We start from the raw sequence: 24721 nt of genomic DNA on the forward strand, positions 1-24721 counted from the left end.
ATTTTTAACTTTAGAATAGATATGCCTTATCAGTGAGGTTATCTTTCTAGGGGTGTTTTCAAAACACAGTCACTTCTATGGCCAGGAAAATGGATATCTATGCTACAGAGCAGACATAAGCAGCTAATAATACTAAACGAGGTCTGTATATAATTACATATCATAAACAGGAAGACTTCAGACTTTCAATAAATGCTAAACTAAGCTATTTAATTCTTATAAGAAAATTAAAATAATTCACTTTGATATGTTTTTAACCACTTACTTCCAATTTTATATAACATGGCCACAATTTCCTCACACAAGCTTTTCTCTAAGACCTTCAGCTAGAATTCTATGTGATTCTGGCACATAGCAAAGAATCAAAAATTCCAAATTTCTAGTACCACCAAACAGTACAGAATAGAGGAAATTCTTTAAAAATTAGTTAAGAGATATTACCTCTTAGCAAAATTCGAAATCAAATATAACCATCTGTGGGGTTAAAATGAGGCCAAAAAAAAAAAAAAGAAATCAAATACTTTCTTCAGAGTGTATTACATTTAAGGGGGAATCAAAGCTGTGACAAAATAGTGCATAATCACACATGCATATCACCGTTTATTAGGAACCATATAATCAAATACTTAAATTTTTAAATTCATATTATCAAATTAATCAACAGAATAATTAAAATTTATTTTCAACTAAATCTTAAATTATGTTACTCAATTTTTCAGGAAAAAAATTTAATGTCTAAGTAACATTTATCTTTTTAAAAATGTTACAGTGTCATTTACAATTTTTATCTATCTTTCAATTCTTACTCCACAGCTAATACGAGAGGTGACTAAAACAAAATACATTCTTTTGTCTAATAGGCCTGCATTTACATGGCTTAGGAAAAAACATTATATCTCTACATATTTCTAGTTCTCTCAAATTACAAATGCTAATATTTGCTGTTTTAAGAAGTACAAAAATATTTCTAAATTAAATAGGTTGCTCTTCTTAATTACAAAGAATTAACTGGTCTCAAAAAGAGTATCAGGGGAACCAGAGAATGCGCAAAGCAAAAAGTATTGGCATTAAACCATTTTGGGCACCTGTTTAAAGGATCTTTAAACTGATAACTATATCTGAATTATTAAATGACAAAAACATTTAGAACATGGTTATTCACAGTTATTCAACTGACAAGACTAGAAAAAAAAATTCATCAATGAAAAAAACTGATGAGGATCTAACATATAAGATGGTGACTATGGTTGATGATGCTGAATTGAATAACTGAAATTTGCTAAGATAGTATGACTTACATGTTCTCACCAAAAAAAAAAAGATAAGCATGTGAGGTGACAGATGTGTGAATTAAATACATGGGAGGAATCCTTTCACAACATACATGTACATCTAATCAACATGATGTACACGTTAAATATCTTACAATTTTATTTGTCAATTATACCTCAGTAAAGCTAAAAAATATAAATAAATACATAAATAAATAAATATCTTGGCTTAATGGATAGACAAATTTTGCCAGTTTCAAAACTGAACATTTAACTGATTCCTCCTGGTTCGGATCTGGACGCCAGTAGAAAATTCAAGCATCACCCCTACAAAATAGTACCGTAACTTGAACTTGCCCCTGTCATTCTAGGAAGTCGTTTTAATGCTTTCCTTATTTGAATATGCCCGTTTAGTAACTACTGCTGCTGTTTCTTGAAAAACATTGCTTTTGCTTAGCCTTCTTATGTGTAGGGGAAAAATTTTCTGTGCGTTTTCCTTGCTATCTCCTATCGAAAGTAAAATGACTTTTGAAAAGAGTTAACAAGTATCATGCTATAATAGACATCATTTAGCAAAACAAGAAAAAAACTGATCAAGGTTAATATACACCACAGATGAGAATACAATGCTATCTCTTCCCTCCTTCCTTAAAGTTCAAATTCCTCTCATATTCATGGACAATCACATCTTTGGTTTCACCACAGATAGTGCTTCAAGAGCAAAAAAAGAAACAAAGTAGTCTATTTTTTAAGAAACAATATATATGCCTAATATTTCTATAACAAAATGCCCAGTTATTGCTCAAACTTCTTCTCTTGCAGCTTTCCTGCTGATTAGGGTGGTGTTAGCTTAGCTTCAAAACTGACCCCACAGATACACACATGCAGCAATTTCCCCCGCAGCACCGTGAGGAGGGGGAACTGCAAACATCTAGTAATCGACATTGAATAAAACATATCTTCGAAACTACACAGAATGTAAGTCTTCAGTACTTTTATATTTAATGTGTAATCTATGATGTGCTGCTTTATAAATGTTTCACATTGCTTTATTTTTGAAGTTTCACCTTGCCAAGTACACTGCTAAATAATTCCAGGGCAAGGACCAAATTTTGCGCACGAGAGTGTATGTGTGTGACAGAGAGAAAGAGAGAGAAAGTTCTTTGTAAAGAGCTCTGTACACTTTGCTAAGTGCTCTATGTGTTTACTAAGGTCTTGTTAAACTCACTGTAAAGCCACCTGTCATGCTACTGAGAAGCAAAGGTGTAGCTAAATTGGAAATACAAGCATTGATCTTGTTAGCGGCAGCATAAAAATAATTCAAGAAGTGGAAAAAAACTAAACACATAAGGAAAAAAATTTATCATCAGATGGCTAGCATGTTCCTTTTATATAAGATTGTTAGTAAGTTGTACATGGAAGGATATTAAATTAAAGGAAAATATGGTTTCCTCTATTTTATATGCAATTATAGGAAAATTAAGGCCAAATTCTCAAAATATTTAAAAAGTACTGGATGACTAATAGAAAGCTTTGGGACCAACAATGACCTTATCAATAATTTAATCATTTTTATCCCAACTGGATTTAGTTCATACATATATTCACCACACACAAAATTTCCTGTGCTATTTTGGGCATTCTTCATTGAGCTTAAAAGCCAAGGAAAAATTCAGTTCTTTATGGAATGAGTTACCAATGGAAATTATTTCAGTAGCTTTTGTATTCTTAGAAAGGAAAACTTACTCTAAGAAATGAGGTCTTACAAAGAAGTCACTCGTAAAATTAACATGCTTTTACTGCAGTTAAAAATATTTAGCGAGTTTAAGTTACACTTAAGGGTGGCATTAAACCTTCCTTTTCCCCTTACAGATAGCTTCAGTTTAATTGCTCGATACTATTAATCTTGCTTTATGTATGTTACACCTGCAGATTGCAATGCTCGGAACTGTATACATTTCATCACTTGTGATAATACAATAATTTATATTTTACCAGACCTACTTAGTAATTAAAATCTACACAAACAAAAAAGACCAACTGAGGTATTAAATTTAATAATAAACTACCCAAAGACAGGACAGTTTCTATGTTTGCACTTATAACACTATTCTCAATTTTAAATTTCTGTGTAATGAAGCTGCTATCCCCAGGGGATCAGTAACTCCTGATGGTGTTATTGCTTGGTGAATGACCCATGGAAACACCAAGAGAAATCCATTTTTTACCAATCAGTTTATGAAAATGACCAATTTGACTGAGGTTTAAATAAACATAGCCTTAATCCAACATGGCTCTAGTGGGTTATACATGCAGAAAGGAATTTTTATACCTGATCTTCATTTCCTTTTATTTTCCTTTAACGACCCTTCAGTGAGATATGGTATAGCCACCTTAGAAGAACAAGTTAAGTAGAAAAGGTATATTCAATTTAATTTAACAAATATCATAAGAGCATATTAAGTAACCTGTGATCACGAAATGATAGCATTGAGTAAGCATACTGGAACACAAAAGGGCAACGTTAAAATTTTTGCTTAATGATATTAATTTTGTCTTTTGCTTCCTGTTCATTTGCACTTTTCAAAGCTAACAATTAATTTTTAAATAATCTATGCCTGCTAGTGAATAAGCACAGAATCCAAATTCTGCATTAGTATCAGAGAAAAACAAAAGCAAACCAAAGTGTCCACGTTGGTGGGTGGCATCTCCTCGACAGAGTTTAGGCTCTTTTATTGGGTTCCTTTGTGCTCAGTCCTTTTTAAATTAATTTTATCCTGAGTTTTCCTTTATATCAACACTGTTAAAACGGTCTTGAAATTAGAACCAAATATTGCAGTTTTTATAATTAGGGTCACAAGCCATTCTCATCTTTAATTCTAACTTCTTTGGAGAGCAAAGCTACAAAAGACGGAAGCCAAAATAAATCATTTTTTCTAATTTCACCTTTATTATTCCTCTAACGGCTCCCCAGAATGTATGATTGGAGGATGCGTAGCCTGTTTTCTAATTTTTTTTTTACCTAGTCAACTATTTCAATTTGGTCCTCTTAAAAATATTTGGGATCTGCATGCATTACAGAAAGATTTGAATACTTCAAACCCATCAAACTCTGCTTCAAAAATAGAAGGAACTGAAACTTTGAATTAGTCATTATCTTTAAAGAACTCAAATTTGCTTTCTAAGTGCTCCTTGTAATCCATGGGTTGAACCTAGCTTGAATTTGGCTTTCTGGGAACATATGTTAAACCTAATTTAACCCCCACAGGACATGTACATGAACTGATAAAAGTGTATTTTTGACTTTGGGGAAAATTCTCTGTTCCTTTCAGAGGGCAGTACATAGCCCTTCATTAAGGAAGGTTTCTTATCCAAAAATAAGTTCCTAACAATTATCACCCATTCCTACTGTAATTTATTCTCTTTGGCAAGTGTTTGAGGTTGTTTTTTCCGAACTGTAATACACCCTTTGCAAAAACAGTCTTAATGGAAAGCAGAGCGTTGTGAGTCTATGTTTTTCCAGAGGTAAAAGATGCTTATGAGAATGTTGAGCACAGAAGATGACAATCACATGTTTTGAGGCTGTATAATCCTGGAACATTTTCACACACACATACACACACATACACACATTCACACACCCCTCTTTTACAGGTATACCTGCTATTTGGATTACAAGTATGGCAGTTAAGGACTGAGTAGTTTTAGGATGTGTGATTTACCAGCAAATTCAAATAAAGCCAGTGAAAGATGGTTATACTCCAATATAGATTTAGTTGTATAGGATGTGCTGAGAATCCTACTGTACGTTCCAACCAAGGTGCAGCTGGAATCTTAGCCCTGACTCGAGAGGACTGGGGGGGTAAAAGTTGCTGAGAAGTAGTCTCTCTACCCTATCACTTACTTGGGCTCCACTACAAGAGAGCTACTGGGCATCTCCTTGAAAAATTGCTTGGAAGCCACTACTGCCTATGAACAACAACATGAAGAATTAATGTACAGTTGGTGGTGATGTTGAGAAATTAATTTTAGGCTCTGTGAAAACTACTTTTTATTCATATTACAGATAATTTTTACTTCTAGAAAGTCTGTAAATAGGCTTTGTTCTGTCATTTTACCTTCAGGAAAGGGAATTATGATCAAATCAGTTTTCTAAAAGAGCACACAGAAAATTGCTAAAAATAATTGCTCCTATCCTCCCTAATCTGAACTTCATTAAAAAACAAAACTGTGTGACCATTTTTTTGAAATTGTTGTAGACTATTTCAAATACTGATGGGATCTTAATCTCTCTGAATAACACTTTTCACCTTTCTCTGCATTAATCTCCTAATACATCTAGATACATTGTTGGAAGAAGTGACACGAGGTATAACACTAAGCTGAGAAATATGAGGATCCATGCAACTCCGGATGGAGGTAAAACCACAAATCTGCAGGCTGGTCCTACTTCATCAAGAGAGTCAGACTGAACCCATTCCTAAAAGGCAGCAGTGGTGCCTGATTCCCTTTGACATATCCCTCACCTAGAGCTGTAAACACCCTCTGGGGTTGGTTTTCAGAGGTCCTCTCTTCCTTCTCTTCTTCTCATTCCCACAAGGCGTCCTGACCCTGCCTGGCTGCTCAGCAGCTCAGACAAGTGCTTTACTCAGGCCTGATGTCTGGAGGTTCCGTATCTGTTAGTGTCACTGCTCCCTAATCATATTTTCCAGAGATAAAAGCACTGATAAACAAATCCCAGCCAAGGGGTTAGTTACTGATAGTTCGATTTGGTTTCTCTCCCTTCTGCAGCAGATCACAAGCTCCTTGGGGTTAGCTGGTGTTGGACATAGAGCAGTGGGTTAACAAATGTTTATTAAATTAATATGAATCCTCCTCCCCAGGTCAGCTCTTAACCAGGGGTCTTCTTGATCTTGAGCCTACGCCCTTGATCTCTCACAGGTTTCAGATATTTCCCTGGGCTTCTCTCATCTCTGTAGTGATCCCTGGACACATATACTAAGTAGTAAGTGATCACACCTATGTAGGAATTGATCGAGGCCCTCCTAAGCCCTCTTGGACCTTTCTCCTTCATTGCCTAAACTCTGGCTCCCTGACTGCCCATGCCTGAGATGCTCCTCAGCTGGGGCCTGTAGTCTACTAGGACCTTGCTACTCAAAGTATAATCCATGACCAGCACCATCACCTGGGAGCTTGTTAGAAATGCACACTTGCAGTATAGTCCTACTAGATCAGAATCTTCATTTTAACAAGACCTCCAGGTGATCTGTGTGCATATTAAAGTTTGGGAAGTACTGAACTAGGTGACAGATCCCTATTTCCTACTCATTTTGGTGCCAGCTCTCAGGACTCCTAAAACCTACCACGCATTTATGTAAAATGTTACTCAGGGGGAGAGAAAAAGCTTAAACCAATGGATGACTCTTCTAATCAGAGTAGTGGTCTCAAACTTTAGCATGCATCAGACTTGCCTGAAGGGCTTATTAAAACACAGATTGCCATGGGCCGGCCCCATGGCTTAGCGGTTGAGTGCCTGCGCTCCACTGCTGGCGGCCTGGGTTCAGATGCCGGGTGCGCACCGACGCACCGCTTCTCCAGCCACGCTGGGGCCGTGTCCCACATGCAGCAACTAGAAGGATGTGCGACTATGACATACAACTATCTACTGAGGCTTTGGAAGAAAAAATAAATAAATAAATAAATAAATAAATTGTAAAACACAGATTGCTAGAACCCATCCTTGAAGTTTTCTGACTCTTATTCTGAGACTTAGGTGGGGACTGATAATTTGCATTTTGAACTAGTTCTCTGGAGTTGCTGATGCTGCTGATCTGCAGACCACAGTACTAGAGTCACTACATAGGAAGCTCTGGTTTCTCTCCACATCTCAGCTTAGTCCTGGGTGTGGGTCTTCAAATCAGTTTCCTCAACATGTCTAGTCTTTGGACCAGTGGCCACTAAATATCTAATGGCTAGACACAAAGCACATACAACCAAACCTCTAACATTCTCTCTGCATTAACTTCTATACGTTTTATTTCCAGGAAACACTACTAGAAAAACATGATCCAATAAAAAGAAGAGACACAGACAATGGCACAGAGGGAGAAGGCCTCCTAAACACTGGGAGAAGCTGGGCCACTTTGATTTTTTTTTTTAATTCCCAGTATATTATAACATGAAGAAATGCCAAAAGAAGGCTATAAAATTTGTGACGTTTTTAAATGCTAACATTTACAAGTCAATGTTTTTTAAACATACATTTACTATGATGGATACATACAACCTCATTTGAAGGTAGAGAGGCCCTTTGTGTTTAGTCCTGAGCTAACGGCTCTCCTGGGTCTCTTGTGATTGGCTCTAATGAGGTAAGAGAGTTGGGACATGGCAGGACATGGCTGATTAGCCAAGTGCAAAGAGATAGAGCCCGTGAGGGAAGTGGCAGGTGCATACAAGGGACAGAGAATCCCAATGCCCAACGCCCAAGGGCATTCTCTTATTCCTCATGCAGAAGCCCTATGATACTGGGAGCCTGGCTGAATGATCATCTGTTCGGTGTTTATCTATTCTGTGTTACCCACGAAACTTCTCATCCTAAGGTTCTGTGCTATCAACTTGCTCAGATGGATCTGATTATCTCTAAAACCAAAGGTACATTTAAAATGTTATTCCTGGAAAAGTGAAGAGCTAAACTCTAAGAGATGTCCCCTCAATGGTATTACTTCCAGCTCCACGATGTTCTGGTGGAAAAGAGATTTTAGGATAGGGGAGTTTTCCTGGAACCTCTCAAATCTCAATGCACAGTTGAAATAAAGGAAGAAGCGGAGGCTATTTATTCAAAGCTTGCTATAACAAAGGAGTCAGTTACCATCACTTGTGTTTGGCAAAGAATCAAAAGCAGTCAGGGGAGTGAGAAAGCTTTACAGTTAAAAAACAGGGAAGTCTTCAGGTGTGCATGATTGAAGGTTCTAAGTGTGGTAGTGGGCTAACTAGAAGAGGAGCATCATATGTGATTGCTTTGGGGAGCATAGTTGGCTTTCTTTGCTTGGTCTTGAGTTGGAAGTAGGCAAAAATAGGGAAGTTGGCAGTCGCTGACCAAGCCCTGACTGTTCTGGGCTGATTTTGCTGCAGAGATTATGGTTCGGCTTCCTAGGCTTCTTATGCGGGTTAGAGTCTTACATTGTCTGGCCATTGTGCATTTGCATATTTACTCTTTCAATACAGACTCCTGGCTTCTCAGCCTACGCCTGTGCTCAATCTAGAACCAGCTACAGTTATGGAAATTCACAAAATTATTTTCTCTGATAGTTCTCAAGTCCAAATGGAGACAAGTTTGAGGCAGTGGCAATAGGTGTCTTGTTTGTCTCTTTACAAAACTTTATACAAGTTTAAAATAGTGAAACTTAAATTCAATTTTCTATATAAATAGAGAGGAGTTGTGAGCCCCTTTCATAATTTAATCAAGTTTATGAACGCTTTTCCCTAAAATATATACCCACATCCACACCCACCCACATACCATACCTACTCACGTGCAACCATTTCAGGAGTTTAGCTGATCCATGATCTTACGTTGACAAGTCATGCTCTATACTATTGTTTATTTTAGATGCTTGTATTGCCATGGAGAGTCATATTCTACTGAAAGGAATACATGGCCTCCTTGCACCTATTTCAAAGTAAGTCCTTGCATTCTAAAATAATAGATTATCTTCCTTCTTGAAGGGTCCTGGATTAAGTCCCTGCTACTGAGGAGCTAATCCATGTGGCTCAGCTGGTCAAACAGCCTATAAGTTAGCACCATATTGGGAAAATGTCCACGACTTGGCAAAACTCATCTTCACTAAACTGGGGGTGAGACGGCTGGGTAGAGAGCAGTGGACATCCTTCACTGACTTCCTCTCCTGGCTCATGCCAGCCCTGATCTAACCATAAATAAGACTGTTATGAAAAACATTGAGGATCTTCATTTAACAAGTATTTGCTGAATTTCAACTGTGTGGCAGGTACTGTGCTAGGCCCTAGACTGGATGATATACTGACAACTTTCAATCATTAACATAAAAATTATGCAAAGTAAAATTCTAATTCAATAAAAGTTCTATCAATCTGGGTTCCCATAGTCACTCTGCGTTTTTCTGTGCTCCCTTCCCAAGTCCCGCAGTCAACCAGGGTATGTTCAGGGAACGCAAACTAATGGCAACACTAGCAAAATATAATTAGGAAGGTAAAAACAATTGAAAACATTACTAAATACATTTCAAAGCCAAGTATTAATTGTTTTTGGATTATCCACCATTTGGGATTATATGTGCCCTAGTTCCTAGCCATTATTGCAGATAAATGAAGAGCTGAACGTATCTGCAAGGGGCCCAGACAACCTACAGCGGGGCAGGGAGAGACAGGGAGGAAAAAAGAAAACTCTGACGGAGCCAGTGAGGGCAAAGAACAGTCAGCACTACCACAGTCATTACTCTGGGTATGGGGGTTTGATGAGAAATTCTTAAGTGCCACTCAGTCATCACAAATTACCTTTCCCTAGTAGTGGAAGCAAAATGGAAACAAAAGAGGGTTAAAGAGGAGTTGGCTGCTCCACTTTATCCCTAGCTCCCTAGCTAACAGCTGAAGTTTAGTGCCCAAAGAACTTTACAGTCAACTATATCTGTGTGTTAATTTTTTTAAAAAAATAAGGACACATATATACTAAGGAAGGAAAATATATTTTCTTACACATAGAAGACTGCAACTCAATGTTTTAAAATAAATGCATACAATTTCTGATGATAATGGCAAACATCATGTATTTATAAGACTTTTTTCATTTCTAAAAGTACTACTGAATATATGTTTTAAAAATAAGCCTTGGGCCGGCTCCGTGGCTTAGCGGTTGGGTGCGCGTGCTCTGATGCTGGCGGCCCGGGTTCGGATCCCGGGCGCGCCCCGAGGCACCACTTCTCCGTCCAACGCGAGGCCGAGTCCCACGTGCAGCAGCTAGAAGGATGTGAACCTGTGACATACAACTATCTACTGGGGCTTTGGGGGGAAAAAATGAATAAATAAAAATCTTTAAAAAATAAGCCTTAACCCTCTAAAAGCAGTATTTCTTCAAGTGGTCTCCGAAATATATGCATTAGGATCACCTGTGGAAAAGCTTGTGCATGTTTCAGAGATCGGTGATTTCTTTGCTCACCCCCTAGTCCACAATCACGGATCCAAACAGGCAGGGCAGGCACCTTCACGTTACAGAGGCCTCTACTGGGGCACACGGCACAGCCTGAGCCCACCCCAATCAAAGGCAGATTATAGATTTATACGATGATTATTTCACTCCTAGCTCAGTGTTCCTTCTACCATTTTTATACTCCTCTTGAATTCTCCTCTTTAATGCTTAAAGGATATCTAATTCAAATTTATATTAAAAAATCACCTCTCCACATTAATGACTGAGTCACAAGACTCAGAATGTACAATATCTACTTTTGCTGCCATCTGTGTGGTAACTGAGTTTTTCTGAGTAGAAGAAATGAAGCTTTCTGCAGGACTTATTTTGATGAATCACGATCTGCTATTTCATGAGAACCCTAGTTACAATACAGTGGTAATTACAGCTATAGGACCCTATAAGATTTAGAGTGCTTCCTTTCAAGGAAACTCATTAAAGAAACTATAAAGAACTAAGAACTTACAAAGAAAAATTAATTGCTGCTTTTGGTCAGCCAATTTTAGAAAGACTTATGAGGTCTAGAATTGTATATCGGGCTAATGGAGAGAACAGAAACTCAGTGAAGTCTAGCTTACTGAGGGCATCATGGTATATAATATGTTCATAAATTAATCTGCTCGTAAACCAACTCAAATATGAAGCACAAAAACATCGCATAAAATACTTTAAATTTATTTTCATCAACAACACTCACTTCCTTTCCACATCAGCTAGCAGTTACTATGGCTGAGCGCTGGTGCCGAGAAGATACAAATCCACGATCTCAAAACCTGCAATGTTGCTCTCTGACTACAGCTTCCTATCTCACCATCTTTCTCACTACCTAAATTCTTTTATTTCCTGTGAATTAAAATAAAAACGATATAAGGTTACTGTTTTGTTAATTCAAAGATATTTTTTTTGCAAATGGTGAAAAAGAAGTTTAAAGTGTAATAGGACAAACAATGAGAAATAATTTCCCTTCCCATCCCAGATCCTCTCCCTCCAAATTCACCTTCCTAACGGCATCCAATGTTCTTTCACAACATAGAGACATTTCTATGCATGCATGCACTTTTAAAAAACATATATGGGAACACACTGTACCATGTATTTTTAAATTTAACAATATAATTGTTAAAATGGAGATCATCCCAAATCAACATTTATGGAAATACCTTATCCCTTTTTATGGTTGCATAGTCTTCCACTGAGTGGATATATCATGATCTAACCAGTTCTTTTCTTTTGGGGGCATTTAGATTACCCTATTATTACACATGATACTGCACTGATTACCTTTGTATAGGTCTCTGTGCTTGTAAGTATATCTTGGGAAGAAGCGAACTGCTTACTTCATGTTACCTCAACACTTTAGTTTGATCGAGGACTGTTTCATTGCCAAGAGTAGTACTGAGTGATCTCAGCAAAAAAAAGGGGGGATTTGGGAACACAGCAAAACAGTGGTTTTCAAAGTGTCATCTCCGGACCAGTAGCATTAGCATTACCTAGGAAGTCAAACTGCAAACTCTAAATCTTGTAAAGTCCAATAGCTGTAATTACCACTGTATTATAACTGGGGTACTCATTCAAACTGCAAATTCTTGGACCTTACCCACCCTATTCCTACTAAATCAGAAATCTGGGCAGGGCCAAGCAATTTGTATTTGAACAACCCTCTGGGTGATTCTGATGCAAGTTGAAGTCTGAGAACCACTACTTTAAGAGTGTGTAAGTAGATACAGCACCGGGCCCGAAAGCTACCAGGAACAAAGGGAGTTTCAGTGACCCCTAACTTCTTCCTCCTTTCTTAGACCACAGGAGCTCTCTCTTCCCAGGCAGAAGTTTTATTGTAATGTCAAATTTACCAAACCGTTTTTCCTTATGGTTTATAAGTTTTTGAATTCTCCACCTAAGAATATAAAAATAATAATTTTATTCCAGTTTTGTTTTTATCACTGATCCACCTGGAATTTATTTTGGTGCAAAAATAGAGATATAGTTTCATGGTTTACCAAAGAGCTAGTTAGTTCTCAAAACTGTGTTAGTGAACAATCCATTATTTTCCCAATGAATTGAAATTCTACTTTTATCAGATATTAAATTCCCATATGTACTGAGAGAGTCTGTTTCAGGTTCTCTATTTTACTTTACCAATGGGTCTGCCTAACTACGTGCCAATTCCAAACTGTTATAATTATGGTATCTTTATAGGGTAGCTCCCCCTTATCCACGGTTTCACTTTTTGTGGTTTCAGTTACCCACAGTCAACCACAGTCTGAAAATATTAAATGGAAAAGTCCAAAAATAAACAATTCTTAAGTTTTAAATTGTGCCCCAATCTGAGTAGCGTCATGAAATCTTCTGCCATCCCACTCCATCCTGCCCAGGACATGAATCATCCCTTTGTCCAGTGTATCCACACTGTATTTGCTACCTGCCAATTAGTCACTTAGTAGCCATCTCAGTTATCAGACGGACTGTCATGGTATCGCAGTACTTGTGTTCAAGTAACCCTTATTTTAAGTAATAATGGCCCCAAAGTGCAAGAGTAGCAATGCTGCCAGTTTAGATATGCCAAAGGGAAGCCGTAAAGTGCTTCCTGTAAGTGAAAGTTCTCGATGTAATAAGGAAAGAAAAAAATCGTATGCTTAGGTCGCTAAGATCTACAGTAACTTTTTTTTTTTTGGTGAGATCAGCCCTGTGCTAACATCTGCCAATACTCCTCTTTTTTTTTACTGAGGAAGACTGGCCCTGGGCTAACATCCGTGCCCATCTTCCTCCACTTTATATGGGATGCCTCCACAGCATGGCTTGCCAAGCGGTGCGTCAGTGCGCACCCGGGATCCGAACCGGCAAACCCCGGGCCAACGCAGCGGAGTACGCACACTTAATCGCTTGCGCCACTGGGCCGGCCCCAACATTTTTAATGGTACGTTGTTATAATTATTCTATTTTATTATTAGTTATGGTTGTTAATCTCTTAATGTGCCTAGTTTATAAGTTAAACTTTATCATAGGTATGTATATATAGGCAAAAACATAGCATATATAGGGTTCAACACTATCTCAGGTTTCAAGCATTCACTGGGGGTCTTGGAATGTATCTTCTGTGAATGGTGGGCACTACTGTAACACCTTTTTACAGTGGGTGGGGCTAATGACTCTTTTATCCCAAAACATTCCGAGCTACATTTGACTGTATTTTTTTAAAATTATTTTTGTAATTAAAAAAAGTTATTTATTTTTATCGAGGTATAACTGACATATCATTATATTAGTTTCAGGTGTACAACATAATGATTTGATACTTGTATATACTGCAAAATGATCACCACAATAAGTCCAGTTAATATCCATCACCGTACATATTACAAAAATTTTTTTCTTGTGATGAGAACCTCCAAGATCCACTCTCCTAGCTACTTTCAAATATACAATACAGTATTACTAACTATAATCACCATGCTGTACATTGCATTTCCATGACATTTATTTTATAACTGGAAACTTGTACCTTTTGTAATTTATTTTTAATTTATGCAGGTATATTTTATATTTTTCTATGTTGTTATTTTAAACTATGTAAAAACGTTTATTTTCTTCCCAAAGAAATAGTTCCTACATGATATCAGTTCTGTCATTTATGTTTTCTTATTAATTCATAACTGCTTTTAGTTTTAATTTCTTCCTTTTGTTTTCTTTAGATTTATTTTGCTGTTGTTTACCTCATTACTTGAGATGAATGTCTCACATACTTTTATTCTTTTTTGGTTAGTAATTTAACAGTCTCAGGCTAAGAACTTCTAAGAGTATTGTTTTAGTAAAAATCAATAGGTTTTGATCAATATACTTTAATTATCATTATTTTCTAGAAATTATGCAATTTCAGTTTTGATTTCCTTTTAGTACAAGAATAAAGAAAGATTTAAATTTTCAGTGATAGGTTTTAACTGGGGTTTGTTTTCTATTTTTGTTATTAATTTCAAGTTGTCAAAGAATACAACCCGAACCGTTTCTACTACGTGAAACTTCCTCTATTTTGTATGTGGGACTCCCACCACAGGATGGCTTGATGAGTAGCGTGTAGGTCTACGTGCAGAATCCGAACCTGCGAATCCTGAGCTGCTGAAGCGGAGCGCGTGAACTTAACCACTACGGCACTGGGCCGGCCCCCTGAAGTTGTTCTTTGTGGCTACTTTTAAAACAAATATTCTATGGATACATTCATTTCACCCTCTCTACATAGTTATAGACAGTTTGACATACCACTTAGATCTGACTTATTAAATGTAAATAGTTCTCTACATTCCTACTTTATAGTGAGCTGGCCGATTTACCATGAATGAGGAGGGGTACAAATCACTTATTATTATTGCATTTCTATGTATTTCTCCTTACATTTTCCACAGCTGTTACATGATACATTCTGGGGTTTTTTTGGGGGGGGGGGCGTGTACAATGATTAAAGAAAGCACTTCTTTGTGAATTGTAAACTTCTTTACTACAAATGTTCTCATTTATCCCATTTAATGCTATTTGTTTTAAATTCATTGTCTGATATGAACATTATTATACTTCATTTTCATTTGCTTTTCCTAGTATGCCTGCGCAAATTGTTTTATTTTTAATCTCTTTGAGTTTCCTTTGCTTTACAGGTGATTTTCTTAGATAGAGTTGGTTTTATTTGATTTTTTAAAATAGATGTGACTTCCCTTTTGCACCATGATGGAAGAGCTGATACTACACATAAAACTGGATAAAATATATGAAACATGCAGACCTTAGAAAACACATAGCACAGCACTATGATTACTGACATAAGGGTTGAAAAAAACAAGGGGAACTCTATGGTTTTCTGGTTTTCTTCCTGGTAGCACTTTTTTTTTTTTTTTTGTGAGGAAGACTGGCTCTGAGCTAACATCCACTGCCAATCCTCCTCTTTTTGGTGAGAAAGATTAGCCCTGAGCTAAGATCTGTGCCCATCTTCCTCTATTTTGTATTTAGGATGGCACCACTACAGCATGGCTTGATGAGTGGTGCGTAGGTCCGCGCTCGGGATCTGAACCTGTGAAACCGGGCTGCCAAAGTGGAGTGTGCGAACTTAACCTCTACGCCACCGGGCTGGCCCCACTGGCAAGACTTTTGAGAGCACATAGCAAGAAGAGGAAACCCAAAGTATAATGCCTTGATCTTGGTGGGTTGAGAAGACCGAGATTAGAGGCTGAGGGAGGTTTGCAGAACACGTTACCTTTAAAGGAAGAAGCTATATAGAGAAAGAACTGCAGAAGTCTGCACAGGGGCTCCTTAAGTTTTTCACTGAATACTAAGTTGTAAATGTGTAGGGCAAACCTCTCGCGGGCCCAGGAAATAAAAATTATCAGAGAAAGAACTACTACTGGGGAGTGTAAACATTGCAAAAACGTTTTATGAGGCTGGGAAATGTTCACGTTCTGACTAGACAGACTGGAGAGAGACTGGTGTATACATAGTGAATTCATTAGAAATCCCAAAGGTGCCATGTCTTAGGAGTAGGACTAAATTGGCTGTAGGGTAGATGATACATTAGAAACATACCTGGAAAAAAGTCTAAAAACAAGCATCAAAAAGATCAGATGATTCAAAAGTAATTTAACAGACTGCCAAAAGTAAACTCAACATTCCTTTAAAGGAAGACCACAAAATTCAGAAATTCAATAACATAACACTCAAAATGTTCAGCATTTAATTAAAAAAATGCAAATCATGTAAACAAACAGGAAAATTTGACCCAGAACTAAACATATCAGAAAGGAATAATACCAATTTTACACCAACTCCTCCTGAAAATATAAAAGAAGCAAAAACTCACATTGAGGCCAGTATTACCAAGTTCCCAAAGCCAAACAAAGACACTATGAGAAAACTGCAGACCAACATCCACCATGAACATAAGCACAAAAATCCTTAGCAAAATATCAGCAAATCATATCCATCCATATATAAAAGGCATAGAGATTAGAAAGAAATAAAATTATCTGTAAGTGCAGATGACATAATTTTCTACAAAATCCCAAATAATCTAGAAAAAAGCTACTTAAACTAATCAGTGACTTTAGAAAGGATACAGGATGCAAGGTCAGTATACCAAAATCAATTATATTCTTACCTACTAGGAATGAACAACTAGAAATCGAAATTTGAAAACTCAGCATCTTTACAACAGCACCAAAAAACCATGCTATATTTAGGGATGAATCTAATAAGTATAATACTTATATGCCAAAAACTACCAAAAAATAACGAGAGAACTCAACAAAGACCTAAATAAATGGAAAGATATTCCTTGGTTACTGGCTAAAAGAGTCAATATTGTTAAAATGTCTATTTTCCTAACATTGATTTTACAGATTTAAGGAAATCCTAGTCAAAATTCCAGCAAGATTTCTGGTGAAATCACGAGCTGATTCTAAAATATGAATGGAAACGCAAAGGATTAAGAATAGCCAAAACAGTTTTAAAAAGAAAGGCAAAGTTGGAGGACTCATACTTCTCATGATTTCTAGAATTACTATAAAGGTACAGGAATCAAGACAATGAAGTATTGGTCAAAGACACCTAGATCAATGAAACAGAAAAGTGAGTTTGGAAATAGACCTACATATACACGGTCAATTTATTTTTGTTAAAGCTGTCAAGGAAATTTAATCGTGAAGGATGGTCTTTTCATAAATGATGTTAGAATAACTGCACATCCACTACAGAACAATGAACGTTGAACCTATATTTCACACTATACACAATAATTAACTTAAAATGGATAATGGACCTAAAGGCAAAAACTGTAAAATGTTTTGAAAATAATAGGAGAAACTTTGTGACACTGATGTATGCAAAGATTTCTTAGGACACAGAAAACTCTAATCATAAAAGGAAAAACTGATAAACTGGACCTTATCAGAATTTAAAATGTCTCTTGCAAAGACACTGTTAAGAAAATGAAAACACAAGCAACACATTGGGAGAAAATATTTACAAAATACACATGTGAAAAAGGATTTATTTCTTGAAAATATAAATAACTTTCATAAGTCAATCATAATAAGCAAATACCTCTATTTTTAAAACTGCACGAGATGTGAACAGACACTATACCAAAGAAAAGATATGAATAACAAATAAATGTATGAAAAGATGTTCAACATGATTAATAACTAGGGAAACGCAAATTACAACCACAATGAAATACCAATACATACCCACTAGAATGGCTTTTAAAAAAATGACAAAACCAAGTGGTGATAAGGACACAAAACAACAAAATCCTTTTGTTGTTTTGCATGTGCAAAATAGAACAGTCATTTTGGAAAGCAGTTTGAAAACCACTTGGCAGTTTCTTACAAAGTTAAAAAGATCCTTAACAAAGAAACCAGTGTTCATTTCCTTGGCATCTATCCAAGAGAAATAAAAACTGTTCACATAAATAGCTGCACATAAATATTTACAGTGGTTTTATTCATAATTGCCCCAAACTGGAAAAACCCAAATGTCCTTCAACTGGTATAGGGATAATCAAACTGCGGTACATCCAAACACTGGAATACTACTCAGTAATAAAAAGCTATGAGCTACTGATACAGGCAACTATAATGATGAATCTTTTCTTTTTTTGAATTCTGTATTTATTTGTCCCAAGAAATTTGTTTACCACATATAGATACATCTATTAACAATATTTAGTATTTTTTTTAATTGAGGTAACATTGGTTTATAACATTATATAGATTTCAGGTGTACGTCATTATAATTCGACTTCTGTATACACTACATTGTGTTCACTACCAAGTCTAGTTTCCACCCATCACTGTACAAATGTCCCCTTTCACCCATTTTGCCCTCTCCCCACCTCCCTTCCCCTCCAGTAACCACCAGTTTGTTCTCCATATATATGTGTTTGTTGTTGTTTTGTCCACATGAGTGAAATCATACAGTATTTGTCTTTCTCCATCTGATGTATTTCACTTAGCATAATACTCTCAAGGTCCATCCATGTTGTCACAAATGGTAAGATTTCATCTTCTTTTATGGCTGAGCAGCATTCCATTGTATATATTTACCACATCTTCTTTATCCATTCATCCATCGATGGGCACTTAGGTTGTTTCCATGTCTTGGTTATTGTAAATAATACTGCAAAGAACATAGGTGTGCACATATCTTTTCAAATTAATGTTTTGCATAAATGCCCAGCAGTGGAATAGCTGGATCATATGGTAGTTCTATTCTTAATTTTTTGAGGAATCTCCATACTGTTTTCCATAGTGGCTGCACCAGTTTACATTCCCACCAGTAGTGTACAAGGGTTTCCTTTTCTCTATATCCTCTCCAACACTTGTTGTTTCTTGTCTTTTTAATAATAGCCATTCTGATGGGCATGAGATGATATCTCATTGTGGTTTTGATTTGCATTTCCCTAATAATTAGTGATGTCGACTGTCTTTTCATGTGCCTACTGGCCATCTTTATATCTTCTTTGGAAAAATATTCAGATCTGCCCATTTGTTAATTGAGTTGTTTGTTTTTTTGTTGTTGAGTTGTATGAGTTCTTTATATATTTTGGATATTAACCCCTTATTGAATATATGATTTGCAAATATCTTCTCCCAATTGGTCAGTTGTCTTCTCGTTTTGTTGCTAGTTTGCTGTGCAGAAGCTTTTTAGCTTGATGTATTCCCATTTGTTTATTTTTTTCTTTTGTTTCCCTTGCCTGGTGAGACATGGTATTCAAAAAGATACTGCTATGACATGTCGAAGAGCGTACTACCTATGTTTTCTTCTAGGAGTTTCATGGTTTCAGGTCTTACATTGAAATCTTTAATCCATTTTGAGTTAACTTTTGTGTATAGTGTAAGATAGTAGTCTAGTTTCATTCTTTTGCATGTGTCTGTCCCAACACCATTTACTGAAGAGACTTTCCTTTCTCCAGTGTATGTTCTTGGCTCTTTTGTTGAAAACTAGCCATCCATATATGTGTGGGTTTATTTCTAGGCTCTCAATTCTGTTCAGTTGATCTGTGTGTCTGCTTTTCTGCCAACAGTATGTTATTTTGGTTACTACAGCTTTGTAGTATACTTTGACAGCAGTGAGTGCGATGCCTCCAGCTTTGCTCTTTTTTCTCAGGATTGCTTTGGCTATTCAGAGTCTTCTGTTGTTCCATATAAATTTTAAGATTCTTTGTTCTATTTCCATGAAAAATGTCATTGGGATTTTGATAGGGATTGCACTGAAACTGTAGATTATTTTAGGTAATATGGACATTTTAACTATGTTAATTCCTCCATTGTGGATAAATCTTAAATGTCTTATGGTAACTAAAAGAAACCAGACTTAAAAAGCTACATTCTACATGATTCTATTCATATTGTATTCTAGAAAAGGCAAGACTATAGAGACAGACTGAACATATCAATGGTTGCCGGGGATTGGGGTTAAGGGAGGGAATGACTACAAAGGAACATAAGAGAAATTTTTGAATTGAAGGATCACTTCTAGTATTGACTATAGTACACATGTATTGTGTTTGTCAAACTATACTTCAAAAAACTTGACTTAAAAAGACAGATAAGGCAAATTAAGTCACAAAGACCTTGAATGCTAAACAGACAATCAAACAAAAAACAAAAGCCAACAAGTAAATAATTAAGAAAAAAACAAACCTAGGTTAGTATTAAAGTCAAGTAGAAAAAAAATGGTGGAATAGATAAATTCTGTGACTGTACTCATTTCCTAGAGCATTAGGAATGTAATGTGTAAGGAGGAAATCTGAGGAAGATTAAGTAATCTCATGGAAATATAAACAGATACTACACACAAAAATACTACACAAAATCCAGAGAAAAATTTGTCCTGATATTTGAAATATTGATAAAGAGAAAAGCTGAAATAACTAATTTAAGAGTAGAGCTGTGTTCTGTCCAGGTAGGAACACTGGAGGGTGGGAAATAGCAAATTCACTGGCACTTTGGTGGCACTTCAAATTCTGGTCTTCTCCAATGTGCCTGCATTATTTACTTCTCAGGGTTCTCAAATGGCTATTCCATTCATCCTGATAAGGTTTTATAGCTTCATTCAGTGGGAGAGACAGAGTAGAGTGTGCCTGCTCCATCTTACCTGGAACCAGAACCTCTCTAGTTAGATATTAAAAAGTCATCTCAAACTGAAAATATCCAATGCCAAACTCCTAATCCTCTCACTACTTTTCCCAATTCAGCAAATAGCAACCCCACCCTTCTTAGTTGCTCAGTGAGCAAAAATCTTCGAATCTTCCTTGATTTCTTTTCCTTTCATACCTCACATTTAGTCCATCTGCAAAGCCTATGAGTTTTACACCTTTAGAATATATTCATAATCTGACCATTTGTCACCAACTTTACTGATAGCACCTGGTCTTCCATCTTGATACCAACTTTACTGATACCACCATCATCTTTCACCTTGATTAACAAAACATTTATTTAATTTTTAAAATTAGCTTTTCATGTAATTTAAAAATATTTGAGGGCCTAACATATGCCAACTACTGTTATAAATGGTGAGGTTATGGCAGTAATCAAAACAACTAAAAATCTCTCTCCTCATAGAGCTTATTTGGTAGCAGAAAATTACTTCCAGCACAAAATGATTATTATTTCAATAGCTTCTTAACTGATTTCCCTGCTTCTGCCCTTGTCTTCCTACAGCCCTCTCTCATCACTGAGTCTAAGGTGATTCTTTCAAAAGGGAAGTCAGATGACGCCATACCTCTGCTCAAATTTCTCTAATGGTATATCATTGCGGAATAAAAGCCTATGTCTCTAGAGTGGCTTTCAGGATCTCACACAATCTGGTTTTACCCACTGACCTCACTTCCTGTACTGTCCTGCTCACTCTGCTTCAGCCTCACTGGCTTCTTGGCTATTCTTTGCACACGTCAGACACTGTCCAGCTTCAGGACCTTGGTACTTACAGGGTCATCTGTCCACAGGCTTTTCCTCTAGATACATGCGTGACTTGCTCCCATAGCTACTTTAGGTCTTTTCTCAAATGTCACCATCTTAGTGAGAAGTTCTCTGACTACCCAATTAAAAATTGCAACTCTTAATCTTGTCCCCTAGTACTCCTTAGATCCCTTCTCTACCTACTTTTCTCCATATCACTTATTATTGTCTGACAGATCTATATTTCATGTTTCTGCTTACTGTCTATCTCCCCCACCATAATAGAAGCTCCATAAAGGCATGCATTTTGATTTGCTGGGTTTTTTTTTTTTCCTTCACTACTATAAAACCAGTGCCTGGCATACAATGGATGTTTAACACATCTTTGTTGAACAAACATCCTTAGCCATCTTTATAAAATCCAGTTAAGAACCATGGTATGTTAGAGCTGGATGTGACTTTCAAGTCTTCTAGTCCTGTCTTTGTCAGTACACACTACAGATAATCTGGGTGGGACATGATAATTGTTTTTATATCTATTACTAAGAATTGCTCTCCTTCCATCTACATGATCATCAGTAAGTGTGTTCTGTTGTTTCCCTACTGACCTCACCTGCCATACATTATCCATCTGCCATCATCTGGCAGGCCAGGGACAAATGGGCAAATGAGGAAACTGAGAGGTTAAGTGACTTGTCAGGTTAAAGGGTGAGACAGTGGCAGAATTGGGACTCACTTTTAAGTCTCCTAACTTAACAGTACAGTACTCTGTCTTCCTTATGCCCCACTGTCCCTCCAGAGTTTGCAATGCTGAGTTGCTAGCTTCAATTATTTTCTAAAATATGAGTTAGTTTCTACAACATGAGGTAAGGTCTTCATATATGAGTAACAGAGATCTAGAATAAGAAAATTATATTGATAAAACTTCTCCAACTCAAAAATCTCAAAACACTATATACAATCAATGAAATTATTTGGGTTTAAAATGTGGATCCACAAGTCCTGGAATTATATCTATCAGCCATTTAGTACAAATATTTTGGTATGAATTGTTTATAACATCATTAAATTCAAGTTAAGTGATGAGGAAATAGCAATTTTAATAAAGAAATGTTCATTGGAAAACACTGAGGAAAGAGGAAAAATAGAGTGGGAGGCAGGTGCCAAAGAGATGCTTCCTGACTCTGCAGGTTTGCCTTGTTCCTGGAATGGAGAAAAACTCCTCCAAACAGCATCCCATACCACTGAAAGGCGACTCTCCTGCAGAGCCACAGGATGGCATAAGTTTCTGCTGTTAGAATTACAGTATATTAATTAGGGGAGACACCTTGCTTAGGTCCTTTATAACATCCGTAGGGATAACTTGATGACCATTTCAGAATCATTGCTCTCGTCTCCACTAAGCCATCCATCAACATAAATGGGTTTATATAACAAACACACTTTACACAGTACTACACTGGGCATAAATAATAGGGAGATATTCAGCTTTGATCCTCAGGAACAAATAAGCTATATGTGCACACGTTATACCTTAACAAGCTGAGTGATCTCAAATTGAAAAATTTTAAATAGGGGATTCTCGATTACCTTAATTTCATGGGAAATTGGTGGTTTTACTTTTAGCCAATAATTACTTATTTATTGTGAAAGCACAAACAGAAAATATGACCCCATACCTCATGGAGGATAAAAAACAACAAAAAAAACACAAGTTAACTTGTAAAACATCAGACAAGTGACTACAAACTCAATTTTAGAAAATGGGTCACCAAAGTAGATCTTAGATTTATTAACACAAAAAGGAATAGCTAAATTCACTGAAGTGGCTGCAGAAAGTAGATCTCCTGATTCCTACATCCAGTGATCTTCCCATGTTACCTCTTGCCTGCACTTTTTCTCTGTCTCACATAGTTGCCCAATCCTTGGCCTCACTTCCTAATCATGCAATCTAGGATCCAGGAATAAACATTTCAAAGATAAGAAGTATCTTTGAAACTAACTCCAAATTAGTACTTTGGATTCTGTCACCCTTCATCCTCCCACCTTGCCAATTTCCAATCTTTGATAAAACACAACATTTATTTTCTCTATTCTTGACCATAGGCTATAGATATAAAGCATTTTAGGAGAAATTTAGGAATACTAGCAGGATATTTCCACTACAAGTTACAGCTCCTCAAACTCAGTAAGGCCCCTCATTTATAGAAACAACCCAGCAGCACTGGGAACAGGGATACGAACAAAACATGGCAGCCCTCACAGTTCTCCACTGTTTGACCTTGGCCATCTCCCTCACAGTTATGCCACCACACCTCACTAGTCCCTTGATCTCCTCAACTTCCTCTCCATCTATCAGGCCCCTCCTCCTGTCTCCACGTCCTTCTCTGTCCAATTTAAAATCTATGGTCTTTACTTGAAACTCCTTCTCCATGATCCATCTGTTACATTTGTATGGCATATAGCTAGGTAGCTGATTGGCTGCTCAGAGTAATCCTCCAAACATGACGACCGCTCCAAGTATAAAATCAGTTACTCCTCAATCTCAGTGGTGCCCTCAACCCTACCTAGCATTTTCTCAAGCTGTTCCTAGTCAGCTTACTCAGTTTCATCACAGTGCCTATTTGAAATTTTCTTTGATGACCTCAAACTTCCCAACCTGCCATTTCCCACCTTCATTCTCAACGTGTGGCCACGGTTCCTACTCGGTAACCTTCAGACAGAAGTCTCCCATTTTCCAATCATCTAACCTACAAAATTACCCACACTCACACCCATCTTTTCCATCTCCTATCTTAATAAAGTTGAAGATGAGTCCCTCCTACTTAACCATCTATTTGCTATTTCCTAAATCTCCTTTCCAGATTGGTTACCTCCTCTATGATGTTCAGACTTACATATATATAGCTGCTTGGTCATTGGACTTCATCACCTGGATATCCCACAAGCACCTGACAGGCAACATGTCCAACACTGAACTCACTTTTTCCGCAAACATGCTCCTGCTGTGCTCTCCATCTCAGTTGCCCAAGCAAAACTCGGAGTATTATTCAACTCCTCTATCTCCTCATCTCAACTGACATTCTCCTCCTCCATCCAACAAATACCATCTTATACTTTGTGATCCACCCATTTTCTCCCCATTTTCATTCTATCCAGGCCACCATCATCTCTGACCCATCTGACTGCATTGCCCTTCTGTCCCCAGTCAGGCCTTTCTTCAGTCCCCTCTCTACACCACACCCTGAATGTGCTCCTGCAATTAAAATCTGATCCTGGGACTCCTCTGCTTA

The 24721-nt window shown here is 37.0% G+C and overlaps 1 protein-coding gene across 3 annotated transcripts in view; it reads right to left on the reverse strand.

The window, feature by feature from the left end:
* TBC1D5 (TBC1 domain family member 5) overlaps window positions 1-24721 on the reverse strand; it is a 537118-nt gene that overhangs the window by 153472 nt on the left and 358925 nt on the right. The gene's annotated exons all lie outside the window — the stretch shown is intronic.

The sequence above is a fragment of the Ceratotherium simum genome, chromosome 5 (genome assembly GCF_057802395.1).
Source record: "Ceratotherium simum simum isolate JZ-2026a chromosome 5, ASM5780239v1, whole genome shotgun sequence".
NCBI classification, from domain to species: Eukaryota; Metazoa; Chordata; class Mammalia; order Perissodactyla; family Rhinocerotidae; genus Ceratotherium; species Ceratotherium simum.